The sequence below is a fragment of the Palaemon carinicauda genome, chromosome 1, assembly GCF_036898095.1.
Source record: "Palaemon carinicauda isolate YSFRI2023 chromosome 1, ASM3689809v2, whole genome shotgun sequence".
Lineage (NCBI taxonomy): Eukaryota > Metazoa > Arthropoda > Malacostraca > Decapoda > Palaemonidae > Palaemon > Palaemon carinicauda.
The window spans coordinates 77,518,951-77,533,696 of NC_090725.1; the positions used below are offsets into that span (position 1 = coordinate 77,518,951).

The following is a 14,746-nucleotide window of genomic DNA, read 5'->3' on the forward strand; positions in this document are numbered from 1 at the left end:
TATTTTTCTTACTCGCAAGTCCTAGTATTCAAGCTCGATGTCTGTTTGATAAAGTTCATCGCTTCTCGGCCTTTTGGCTAAGATCAAAGTGTAGTATCTGTTCTTATCAGCTTAATATCTGATACGATCCCCATGTGGGATCTACGATATTAAACTGATTTTTGGGTCTTGGCGAAGTGCTAGGGGCTTGCTCCATCTTTGCCGCGGATCGGCCCGGTATTGCAGTACCTCCGGGATCGGTCCACTCCCCTCGGGGAGAAATAAAAAAAAAAATTGATAAAGTTCAGTTGTATTCACCTCGCCTTTCAATCACAACCTAACATTTCTCCCACACCATACAATCGACCAATGATAGACTCAGTGAGTATCAGATTTTCTGATCTAACTATAACACAACTAAAAAAAACAATATAAAAAATCTCTTCCCATGATAATCAGTACTAAATACTGGACCAGCAAAATGTATACTGTACCTGCAAATTATTATTATTATTAAGTGCCAAGCTACAACCCTAGTTGGAAAAGCAAGATGCTATAAACCCAAGGGCTCCAACAGGGAAAAATAGCCCAGTGAGGAAAGGAAATAAGGAAATAGATAAACTACAAGAGAATAGATAATCAAAATAAAATATGGTAAGAACAGTAATGGCATTAAATTAGATCTTTTATATATAAACTATTAAAAACTTAAAAACAAACAAGAGGAAGAGAAATAAGATAGAACAGCGTGCCCAAGCATACCTTCAAGCAAGAGAACTCCAATCCAAGACAGTGAAAGGCTATGGTACAGAGGCTATGGCACTACTAAAGACTGGAGATTAATGGTTTGATTTTGGAGTGTCTTTCTCTTTTACCCTTACCAAGAGGAAAGTAGCCACTGAACAATGACATCGCAGTAGTTAACCCCTTGGGCAAAGAAAAATGTTTGGTATTCCCAGTGTTGCAAGGTGTGTGAGGGCAGAGGAGAATGTCGAAAGAATAGGCTAGACTATTCGGTGTATGTGTAGGCAAAGACAAAATGAGCCGTAACCAAAGAGAGGGATCCAATGTAGTACTGCGTGGCCAGTTAATGGACCCAATAACTCTCTAGCGGTAGTATCTCAATGGGTGGCTGATGCCCTGGACATACAAAGGTTGATGCTGAAGTAACCCTCAGATCAGTAGGGTGCTTGCAACAATTTTAACACTCTTGACCATTCTTCTCACATCATTTACATAAAAACTATATCTCTATAGCGAATCCATGCTGTTTACATCAGCAGGCCTTAGAAACTTTTATTGACACTGTAGAAATGTCCTTTAGGAAGAATGACTGGGTGTTTTGATTCATCTAGTCAGAAATTGAAGTCTAACCTTTACCTCACAATGCCATCATAATCAATAAATGGATCTAGTTTTCTTAGCCTAGAATTCTTAGGAATGAACTTTTGATTAGGAAAAGTCTGGATTTTAATGGGGAGGGTTTCTCTTTCTACTAAATATTTTAGCATTATCTAATTCTTCAGTAGCAAAAGCACTATTATTCACACAAAATCCTACCTTTCTTGTCTTACGATTGCTTATAAACCTCTGAACATACCCAACAACTCCCAATAACTTGAAAAGATTATAGTAGTTTTGCAACATTAAATATGGGAGTTGCAGTCTGGACACTTAAACATACTTCGTTGTTTTCAAATTCATAATCTAGTCTCATTAACAGTAGTAGAGCTATCATCATCATGACTTCTAAATGTAGAATCCAACAGATTACAAGGATTACTAAACCAAAAGTTATTTCAAACTAGTTTTTGTTTCTGCCAGTAATCCTCTAGTCATCAACTTGACGGAATTATTTGGTCCACAACAGTGTTACTAGTGACTGGGAGGGATCAAATGCTGAATTTACACATCTCTTATTACTGAGTGTTTTCTTCAGAAATCAGAATAACTTTATTCTTATTATCCAAGACCTTTAATTTCTATGTATTACATTCTATATCCCTACCAGTGCTATAACCATCAAAACTACTATAAGGGATTTTAGTTCTAATAACCTGCTAAGGTTTACAAATTTCTAGAAACTTTCTACTAACTTATGAGCAATCACAACCACTATCAAGCAACTACTTAGCAGTGACAAAGCCTCCATTATTGTTCAATAACTCTACTTTAATCTTATTTCTATGTTAGGCTGAAAATATTCTAGCTGCAGGAGGCACAGTATGGTTACCATTTCTGCATTTATTTGGGGCTCTATATTCAGCTTGATACCACACATCGTTGGAATATGACCACTTTGACACTTGAAACACCGTACCTTACACATACTAGGAATATGGTCCGTATTTAAGCATTTAAAGCAAACTCCTAATTCTCTTAATTTATCATACCGCTTCTGTCTATCCAATGCTAAAGATTTATAACACTTGTTTCCGATCTACAAAGCACACAAATTGAACCCTCTGTGTGAACAATCGTATGTAAAGCAAAGTCTATGAACAAAGTTTCCCTGCTTACTTTACTAAAAACCTTTCTTTCCTCATATTTAGCATAAGAACCAAGAGCTGGGTTTTTGTTCTTGTACATTCAACTTCATTCTAACACTTCAACTTTCCTTTTAAGGGGACTGCCTCGCTTGGAGGAGAGGGTATTGAAAAATTGCTTACATCAATTTACCCTTTTTTGGTACACTTAAAGGGGAGTTGCTACAGTAAGTTTAAAAAAGTTTTGATAATTTTTTAAATTGTTGTTGATTATTTTACTAGTTTTTAGATGCATTGCTTCAAAACCTAAAGGTTCCCTTAGTTTTCAACTAAATTTTGAAAACTAAAGCAATATATACTCACAGCATGGTGGTGTATCAGAAACCAATCAATATCATTTATAGGGCTACTACACTCTCTGGACTAAAGTAGCCTTAATTCTATTGGAAGCTGTGACACAATCAATGGTGTCTAGAGAATTTCACACTACTTGCCTATTACCCCAAGGTCATCTAATCTTTTTGTGTTTTATGACTTCATCACAGTCTCCAAAGTTTGTAAATGTAGATTTTACCTTAGTTTACTATTACCCTCAGACAAAGATGAGCACGGATTTTTGTATAAAAAATTCACTCAGACTTGCTAAATGTTTCCTTCAGTAGGTCAACGACCGGTATATAGCTGGCACTGGTGTGTGGCGCATTTTGCACCACTTCCTTAGCAGGATGTCTAAGGGTGGTAATAAATAAGCTAACCTACTAGTGACTGACAACTCTGTGATATCTATGTGGCAGGAAAACTGATCCCAGAAACTATGCAGCTGGATTACTTTGCCATCAAATCTTGGATTCTACTTTAGACAGTCTTGCATGAATGAATGCTGCACTACTTGCAGCACCTTCAGGTAATTGTTGTTTTCCGCAACCAAAACACCCTTTAGTTTATTTGTAAATCACAACTTGGACCTATGTCGTGCAGCAACTACTTGTTAAAAGGAATTTTCTAATTTCTAAGATCCAACCTCCAGTTTTAAGTTATCCCGAACTTCTCGTTTAAAAATTCTATCATTAATTTTTTTCTGAAACTTCTACTAACTCACTTGAGATGAGAGGTATATTCTAGACTAGTAGCATATCTATCTTATCACTATGTTACCCACCCCTCAGCTACTGCTTTTTCACTCTCTTTGCTCCATTATACCTTTTTCACTGGACGCTGCTTCTAAAAAGTTACTGATTGTTCTTTCCAGGTACTAATAGTCGTATTCCCGGGTTTAGTTACCAAATGTCCGCTATGGGGACATTACTAATTTAAGAATCCCTAATTAACCAGAAACTTTTGAGGGGTTTATATTCAAATGCAGCATTCTTTATTTTCTCTCAAATAATACAGACTTTACAAACATAACACAGAAGTTCAACATTTAGAAAGATAACCTTCATTGATCATCAATAAACTAAGAATAATGTTCTTAGAAATTATCAAAACTATCAGAAATTAGTTAAGGATTAACTAATAAGATATAATTATTATATGGAAGCAAGCTTTTCCAAGTGAAATAATTTTGGAACGGAATAAACTTTGATTCTTTAAAGAAAACGTTGATCAGCGAAAATTTATATCGAAAGTGAGTTACTAATTTTTTACGACATACCATAGAACGACAACCACTAGATGCCACGTGACCCCAGCCCAAATGCGTCAAGATGACTGCCATCTTGGGAAGGTATACTTGTCAAGTTGCTGGGCATAGATCCAGTTTTTCACAGGTCGAGAATTCACCCGTGTTTATCGTCAGCATTTCGCAGGAGTCAAGACAACAACGAATAACTTTTCATGAGTAAGTTTTTATTTTTAGAACGTTTATTCGGTGACAGCCGAATGCAAGCCGAATCACAAGAGAATGGCAGTTCCTACCTTGCTATGCTTATTGCTGTCCCTCGAATCAAAGACGACTTCTGCTTCGCTGTGATGGGGATGAAGTTAGATCTGTTGTCGTTGGTGCCATCTTGCATGGCTGTGAAGACCAATTCTGGATCCACACACTCTGCCACACAACTGGCAAGTCAGGTCTGGGTTGACCGGGGGTATCCGATCTCGACGGTTTTGTCTTTTCTCCCTGTGCTGTTGTCTTGCCTGGTTCCGGGTGTCTTCAAGTTGATTGACTCCAGCTTTACAGAGTGAGCGCCATAGTGGTCTGTCAGAGGTGTTCATTTCTAGTTGTTCAGGTTGTAAGTTGCACTTCTTGAGCATAGCTTTGATGTTGTCCTTGTACCTCTTTCTGACCCCCCCCCCCGTGCTATATACTACATAGGCATCCTGTCTGTGTCCTGGGCTATAAACATTTGTATACATTAAAGTTTGGCTCTTGGCAATGATTTCGTTAATATTAACCAGAGGACACTTGAGAGTCTCATTTTACTATAGCCAGTTATATGTGCCTTTTAACACTATGGGTAACTTTTCCATCTGAGAATTTCTGAATGAATTTCTCTTTGACTATAAGAAATTGTATGTAGAATTTAGTTTTCTCTTAATTCCTGCGCTTAGTTATATATAAAACGGTAAACACATAGAAATAAGCTCACACAACGTATATATATATATATATATATATATATATATATATATATATACTGTATATATATACATTATATAAATATATATATATATATATATATATATATATATATTTATATGCTGTATATATACATTATATAAATATATATATATATACATAATATATTTATTTATATACTTTATATATATATATACTGTGTATATATATACAGTATATATATATATATATATATATATATATATATATATATATATATATGTATGTATTTTACATATATATATTAATACAAATAAATGTATAAGCACACACACACACACACACACACACACATATATATATATATATATATATATATATATATATATATATATATTCATATATATATGTGTATATATATATGTATGTATATATTTAGAGATACTAGTATTACCTGAAACATGGCTAAATAACTTTGACAAGGCAAAGATCACTGAAATGACGCCCCCCACACATGGCCTCTTTCACATACCGAGAGAAGGTAGGTCTGGCGGGGGTGTCGGACTCTTTATTCATGAAAGTTACTCAAATCTCAAAACTTTAAAAAGAATTAGTGTAACAAGCTTTGAATATATAGAAATAAAATTTACGCCAAAAAATAGAATAATATCCTTTGTAACAATCGATAAATCTCCTAGAACAAACTCTAGTATCTTTTTTGAAGAATTCGGTGCTTTCATTGTGAAGATTTTCATGGAAAAAAACGAATTAGTTATCTGTGGAGACTTCAATTTTTGGATGGATGACGCATCAAATCCTGACGCTTTGGCATTTAGTGAGTTACTAGAATCATATCGACTAGTGAATAAGGTGGACTGCACAACTACTTTAGCTGGTCATACGTTAGACGTAATTATAAATGATGACATGAATAATATTGTATCTGTTATAAAAGTCGAAGAGAAATGTACCATCTCCCCGGTATACAAACTTATTACGTTTTGTCTACCTCTACAGAAACATGGATCAGTAAAGAAAATAAACTTTGAACATAAATAAATTTTTTCTCCTACCGTATTTATTGAAGAAGTTACAAAGAAAATAAATGATGCTATCAACATTCCCTGTGATCATGATGACCAACGTCTGTTAGGAGCTAAAGCGTGCTAACTGTCTTATGACCACTTATAATAGAGTGAGTAAAAGTGAATATGATACCATGTGCCCACCGATGGGAAAGACTATAACCGTAAAAGACCAATCTCCTTGGTTTGATGGAGAGACTTTGGTAAAAAAAAAAAAAAGACAAAGAGAGAAAGTGGAACAGGTTAAAAACTGAAAGTACTTGGGTAGAATACAAAACTGCTGCGTGTCAATATACCTACCAAGAAGGAAAAAAAGTGAATACTATAAGAGAAAGATCCTTGAAGCAGCAACAGACATAAATAAGTTATATCGTCTCTTGAATGGTATAATGGGAAATGTATAAGAAAAGAAGCTACCTGATGGATACAGTGACCAGGAACTAGCAAATAATTTTCTAGTATTCTTTATAAACAAAAATTGAAAACATAACCAGATCAATTGTAAATACTCAACATCAGATTAATGATACACCAGGCACACAGACAAAATTAATACGATTTAACAACATAACACAAGATGACATCACCAGAATTATCAAAAGAGCAAAGAAAACAAACTGCGCGATCGATCCTATGCCAATATCTGAAGTAATTGGAGAGAGAAACTTTTCTAGTCTAGCCGAAATAATAATGAGAATAGCAAATGCAAGCATTGATGAATGTAAGTATCCTAAACCTGAGAAAATGGCTATAGTCACACCAGTTCTGAAAAATGCACTGGACTACGAGGAATTAAGCTCATGTAGACCTATTTCAAATCTATACTTTGTCTCAAAAGTGCTTGAATATGTAATTCTTGAACAACTAGTCAGCCACTTAGAAGTAATAGAAGCTTTGCCTGACAACCAATCTGCTTACAGAAAACTATACTCTACGGAGACAGCCATCTGCTCTGTTGTAAATGATATGGTAGAAATGATGGATGAAAATAAATGTGGTATTTTAAAATTGCTCGATCTCAGTGCTGCTTTTGATACAGTTGTGCATGAACTGCTACTAAACGATCTATGGTCCATCGGCGTTGAAGATCAAGCTTTTGAATACCTAAAAGACTACTTGGTTGGTAGAAATTACTGTGTACAAATTGGAAACTCTTATTCATCATATGAACCCTTAAACAGAGGGGTACCCTAGGGGAGTGTACTTGGCCCAATCTTATTCTGCATCTATACTATTGGTCTATCGAAAATGTTACAAAGGCATGGCATGAAGTTTAAACTATTTGCAGATGACACACAATTTTACTTCTCCATAAATGACATACATGACACTACTGAAACTCTAAACCGAATCCTTGATAGTGCTAGAGAATGGATGACATTTAAACAACTAAAATTAAATGAGAACAAAACTGAATTCATGATGGTGGGCAAGAGAAACAGTGTGAGAAACTTATGTGATATTCAAATGAACATAGATAATGACTCGGTGCCGATATCTAGTAAAGTTCGAGATCTAGGTGTATTTCTTGACTGTAACCTGTCTCTAAATACCCAAATAGATAATGTAATAAAAAGTATTGGTTATCATCTAAGAAATATTGCGTTTATAAAAAAGTACCTGGACAAAAATTCTGTTAAGAAACTTGTGATAAACTGTATTATTACCAGGATTGACTACTGCAACTCTATCTACTACAATTTACCAAAAGTCCAACTTAAGAAATTACAAAACATACTAAACAGAGGAGCAAGACTGATAAAAGGTGTCCCAACTAGAGAAAGGATCACCCCTATACTAATTGATTTACACTGGCTGCCGATTAAAGCGAGAATTGAATTTAAAATATGTACAATAACCCACCAAGTTATCAGAACCGATTGTCCAAAATACTTGAGAGAATTGCTACATATTGTGCAGCCAACAAATCGTGTTGACACGAGAATCGTTACAGATGGGTTCAAACTGTTGGAACCTATATTTGTGTCTACTTAAGGCTCCAGAGCCTTTAAATGTGCGGCCCCGAGTCTATATAATAAGCTCCCACGAAACATTCGACTGATTGAAGACATTAAGGCTTTCAAGAGGAAACTGAAGACTTTCTTATTTCATGAGTCTTTTGACAGTGACGATTTAACAGTAAATGAACTATATGTGACCCTAAAAAATAAATACTGTGAACGAACAAGGTAAAACGACATTGGAGGTCCTGTAGAGAGTGGGGTTCCCCTGTTGTATGGGACCGGAAAAGCAGCCATCAAAGTAAAGTAAAGTAAGTAAAGTGTATGTGTGCGTCTAGGGGAAATGTACCGGGCCCCCGTCGAGATGCCATCGCTAGAGAGTTATTGGGTCCTTTGACTTGCCAGAAAATACTATATTGAATCTTTCTCTAGTTACGGCCCATTTTTTCTTTGCCTATACACACACCAAATAGTCTAGCCTATTCTTTATACATTCTCCTCTCTCTTCATACACATGGCAGCTCTGAGCTAACCAAACAATTCTTCACTAAAGGTGTTAACTATTGCACTGTAATTGTTCATTAGCTACTTTCCACTTGACAGGCGTCGAGACTCTTTAGCTATGGCAATCAGCTCTTCTAAGAGAAGGGTACTCCAAAATCAAACCATTCTTTTCTAGTCTTGGTTAGTGTCATAGGCTCTGTACCATGGTCTTCCACTGCCTTGGGTTAGAAGTGCACCTAACACTTGACGCTTAACACTAGAACGCCTCACAGCTGTAGCAGAAATGGTGTGTTGCACATCATGAATAGAGTCAATGGACCAATGAAACTTTATAAGAACGTTATTATACATAAGAAAAGTTAGCATCAGCAACTGCTGGTCACTATGCTCTCACCTGCAAAAAAATTAAAATAACAAAGAAGACACGGGTACTAATCTTTCTTCAGAAATACAAGTTACCCCACTGAATGATGACAACGAATGTAATGCACCACCTGAGGAAGTGCCTGCTGATTTGGTGCTTTCAGAAGGTCTGCCAGCAATGCTCTTGGCGTCCTCATCATCTATATCAGGCATGGCCAATGTGACGGGCCGAGAGAAGGTTGTGAACTCAAAGGCAGTGTGAAAGCAACTGAGTTAATTTATTATAGAACACTCTCCTTTCTATACAAAACCTCCAGGCAACAGGAAATTACATGTTCGAGAAACAGACAATGTTACATAGGAGAAACGCAGACATGTTTATTCTGGTTCTTTTTAGTGCGAGGGAAGAGCGAAGATACAAGCATAATATATACAAAATGAATTATGTATGATCGTGTGACACACGGTTGGTACACCAACCTGCGGCCCGCGGGCTACATTTGGCCCCCGATATGTTGTGCGGCCTCCGGAGACTTTTTAGGTTACTGAAACTATATTTATCTATGTAAGTAATCATCATAAGAAAATAATGAAAGAGATTTCACTTACATGTAAACTTTAATAGTAAAACAAGGAAGAATTGCAAAAAAAAAAAAAAAAAAAAAATCCTTACATATTGGGCTAGTAATATTTCTTGCACATGTGTATTATCATGTAGCCCTCACGCACTCATATATAATAAAATGTGTCCCTCAGGTGACTTACAATTGCCCATTCCTGATCTAAATAATTTAGCATTTCACAGATTATTATTATCATTAATCTAGTTAACGTATCTTCACTGGTCAGCGTCATGAGCTTTTTATGTAACCTACTGTATATGTAAGAATGTATATACAGTAAAAATAAGTTTTGTCTTGAAATGTGTTCAAGAGTTTTCAAGAATGTTGGGAGAGTTTTTAAATCTTAAAGATAATAAGGTTAATAAATAATATAATAAACCATAAAAATACTGAAAAAAATAAAACACTGTCGAAATCTATCGCAATTTTACTTATTTATTTATCAATTCCTTTTAATAAAAAAGAAAAATTCTATTTGTTGAAGTTTTGTCGAAATTATAAGTATGCTTTCGGGGACACCATGATCACATCATCTTCTTATAAATATGATTATCATTACAAAAACCACACACAAAGGAATAATGAAGATTCAAAATATATTCACTTAAACTAAAAATTAGAAAACATATTTTAACCATTTGTGTATAGTAGTGTTTTAAAGAAGTCATTTGATACAATGTTACACTAATAACTAATAATTAACGAATAAACCAATTATTTAAAAGATTTTTAAATCTTTCAAAATTACCAGGTGTTTTAATACTTGCAATTTGACTTTCATGAGCAGAACCCTCGAAGAAGCACCAGAGGAAGGCAATGTTGCATAATGTATCAGCTTCCTTTACTTATGCAATCATCACCAAGTGCGACTTTATACATAATTCTGTCAGCAGAGGATATTAGCATTTAATGAAACCCAGTATAATGTGGGAATTACTCGAATAACAGAGTTAAAGGCGTATTGTTTGAGAAGACTCGAGTTACTTCCGTCGGAACAAAAAGGGTGATGCTGCTGGGACTCGAAAATATGCATATGTGTAAGCGGTTGAAATAACTTTTGTATTGTGAAAATTAGCACTGTTATCCAAGACCACGTGCATGAGCTAGCATGGTGATGCTCGATGGTTCTGTGACGCAACATTTTATGAATTAGATTTATAAATTTTTGTTTTTTGATCATTGTCCGGGTTCAGTGAGGCCAGTTAGCTATACGCTTTTTCATTATGAAGTCAAAGTTAGGTTAGGCCGCGAGGTTGAAAAATTTAAGTACAGAAGGAAGTACAGTACAGTAAAAGGTTAAAATTTGTTATAGCCAGGGGACAATAAGACGTTGCAAAAAAATGCATGCATTGCACCACGAAAAATGTACCTTCGGCACTAACTCTATTGGGGCCAATATTGTATATGGAGTCAAAGCGTAATCCTATATTGCCTCCAGGAGTAATAAATTCAGCTTTCTGTCTCTTGTTTATTTGCAGCATCTTACAGTGGCTTCTCCCTGCCAATTCAATTACATATTTATTCTTAAGTGTAAAAGAGATTATCCATTCTAACAGCCGTGTTCTGCTAATGGGAGTAATCAATATTTACCTTTTCTTTCTTTAACTGGTAGAGGTTTTAGAGATTCTCTGAATCCTGAACTTCCAGGCAACAAAAAGAAATTATCTAGTTACTAAAACTACTGCCCACTCTTTCAAAAAGAAATAAATTTGCAATGATCTACAATAACCCTCGCTTTTACCAGCTTTAAAGCACGGTAAATGTCTACTCTCAACAAATAACATGGCCTACAAACTCTCATCTTATTTGGTTTCATTCCCAGAGCTATTTTTGCTGAAGGAAAGGTCTACCATTTATCTAATGAATGTTGCTATTCTTGACAACTTGATACCAACCTATTCAATCTAATCTTTAGTTTATTGTTCTCTTGTTCCTTCTTGTAGTATGTTTTGTCCACAAGGTTGTCGTAATACTTTTGTGATGCGACTCTTAACATACTACAAGAAGGAACAAGAGAACAATAAACTAAAGATTAGATTGAATAGGTTGGTAATAAGTTGTCAAGAATAGTAACGATGTTACTATTCTTGACAACTTAATACGAACCTATTCAATCTAATCTTTAGTTTATTGTTCTCTTGTTCCTTCTTGTAGTATGTTAAGAGTCGCATCACAAAAGCGTTACGACAACCTTGTGGACAATGGTGAAGCATTCTAGACATAAAATAAAATGTCAATAGTAGGCATTAAGCAAGGTGTTAACAGGAGCCCCTGTCAATGCCTATATCTAATAGGCGTATACCATCCGAGATTATTATTTTTTGTCTTCTTTTTTTCGTGAGAGTTACGTAATAAATAAAAAATAAACACAATTGAGGCTAAAAATGTGTTTATTCAAACATAATAACTATCAAGTATCTTTAGATTTCATCAAAAAGCAAGTATAATTCACTACAACTTATATATTTGATAACCATACAGAAATGGGGCTGAGGAAGATGTAAACGTCATGGGGCCCTACGTCATGGGCGACACACGTTATTCTGTGGTAGTTGTCAGGTCTTAACTTCCGTTCTCACCGTGGCCACAAAATTGAGATGACATTTCTCGATATAAAGTAAGACAATAAAGCGGGGTAAATTCTTAAATCTATTTTTCTTAAATAGGTCGGTGCCTCAAACTCTGGTGATTTCGGTTTCAGGTTAATCAGCAGCCTAGTTCATTTGTTAATATAAAAAAGGATGGTGTCATGACCCTTGAAATAGATAGTAATGAAGTCTCTCTCTCTCTCTCTCTCTCTCTCTCTCTCTCTCTCTCTCTCTCTCTCTCTCTCTCTCTCTTGTGAAATTCAACAGTATTTTCGTTTGATCTTTATTGTCTAAATAAAATGTGTAAATAACGATCCATCTACTTCTCTTCTGTCATACTACGAGCAAAGAACACTATTTCCCTGTGTGTGTGTGGGTTATTTTTTTTTTTTTTTCCTTTTTTTTTTTTTTTTTTTTTTTTAAGATCCAATCTTTTATCGCTGGAAGCTTCAGGATGAACCCAGGTGGCGAAGTGAAGTCTGACAATGGCATTTGAGTGACCGCACCAGACGACCAAATGGTCCTGTTATTTTTTTCGTTGATCTGCAGAGGATTTTTTCATTCTTACCTATAGTTTCTGCTCTTGCAGTATATCTAAGCTTAGAATATTGGGGTGTTGTAAGTCAACTAAACATTTATCTTTATATACTAAGCCACTCCTTATACGGTTCTTCTTGTGTTTTAGTTTTTCAAGTATGCAATTATGTTCTTCACCCTGGGTAGTATCAATAGCATTTAGCAATTTACTGACGTTCGCTTATCCAATCTTCATATTCTGTTTTATTAATTTAGCTACTATTATTAACTACTTATGTATAAGTGAAATCTAATTGACATTACATATACTTCATGCGTCCTTTTCATAAACATATATAAAGAGAATGACAGATAATAGATGTACATTGATGAGAATAACAGCTGAATGGGTCCCAAGAGATTGTTTAAAAAAAAAAAAGAAAAAAAAAGGCAAGAGAAGAAGAGAAACCTGGCAAGTAGAACAAAAAGAAGAATATTGATACTCCATTTTTTGTCCACGCGTAAAAATTTTTTTGCATAAGACAATAGATGAATTATCACTTTGAGATGTAAGTATCTTACTTATACAAATTTAGATTTTTTCTACCATTTAGTATATACTATCTAATGCTTAAACTGGCGAGGCACAATCTATATTCTTTAGTACACCCCTGCTTATCTAATGCATCAGCAACATCATTAAAATATTTACCACTATGTGAGGGAATCCACACGAATTTTCTACTGTTGCCTAACGCTTCTACAATAGAAATGTACTTCTTACATTTTGAAAACTATTTCATCATCAGAAGGTACTTTGGCATTTACACTGTTAATTACGTTTTTACTTATTTTTGATAATTTTATGAGAAACTTCAGGCATTTTCCAAAAGAATGAGACCAACCTGACCTCTCTAGGACAACAATTAAGCCTGTTAGGGCAATTTAAAAAAAAATATATATAGCAAAATGTGCTCGAAATTTAACCTTATGGTGGGGGTAAAAGGGTTAAAGCCAAAACAACACTGACTGTCAACAAACTCTATTGCAGATTTTCCCATATTTATTATGATTTTCAAACACTCTTTAGTAGAAAACAGCTCAGTAGTGGTAGATTAGCTGTGATCACCAATACGTTTAGACATTCTCTCCTCTGTGCTAATACCAAATTAAAAATATTCTGTAATTACAACACCGAGTCTAGCTCGACATACGGTGACAGAATCATCACAATACGCATGAATCACTGTATTCATTGAGTACTGAGCTATCTCCTCCAAAGACGTCTGTTTACGTTCATGTGGATTGCGGTCTTTTTCTCAAATCATGTTGTTCTATACTCATATCTACTTTCTCATCAATCCAAGGTTTTATGGGACGTAAATTAGTCAAAGGTACACAGAAATCAAAAACATCATAGTCATTCAATATTTTACAAAGTTTTCGTGACTATTCATTCAGTCTGAAGAATCCTCGAACACCTGTCACATATCTATTTATAATAGTTTTTAGAAGCCTATCACTTTGTCACTTCAGTCTTATAGTTGAAGAGACTGTTAACTCTTACTCTTTGAGCGACACTTGGAAAATTCAGCTCCATTCACATTACTTCAATCCTTGCAGTTCAAGGGTAACCTAATATTACTCTCTTAGCTTCATTTAATTAGGGGCAGAAGATCTTTATCTGTATAACAACATAAGACTGGAGCTAAGTAATCTACGATACTTCTAATGGTGGTAAGATATACAGACCTTAATTTTGGAATACCAACACCTTTACCAAAATTAGACAAAACACGTAATGGCTTAAGCCGGGATGTACATATGTTCTTCACATAGGTAATTTGATCCCTTATCTTACCAAAACCAATATACATACCCAAATTCTTGTAGCTTGTTACTCTTTCTAATTTTACTTCATTCAGCCAGAATTCTTTATCACTCACCATTTGTGATTGATATTTTGTTTTACTCTCATTCACCACAAGACCAAAAGATATACAAAGATCGGATATATTAGCTAACACAATAATAATAATAATAATAATAATAATAATAATAATAATAATAATAATAATAATAAT

At 34.8% G+C, this 14,746-nt stretch overlaps 1 non-coding gene across 1 annotated transcript; it reads left to right on the plus strand.

Annotated features, from left to right (window-relative positions):
- The first annotated feature begins 57 nt into the window (after positions 1-57).
- Positions 58-250, plus strand: LOC137659086 (U2 spliceosomal RNA). Its single transcript, XR_011047459.1, has one exon. It is a non-coding gene; the product is annotated as a U2 spliceosomal RNA (small nuclear RNA).
- The last annotated feature ends 14,496 nt before the right edge of the window (positions 251-14,746 follow it).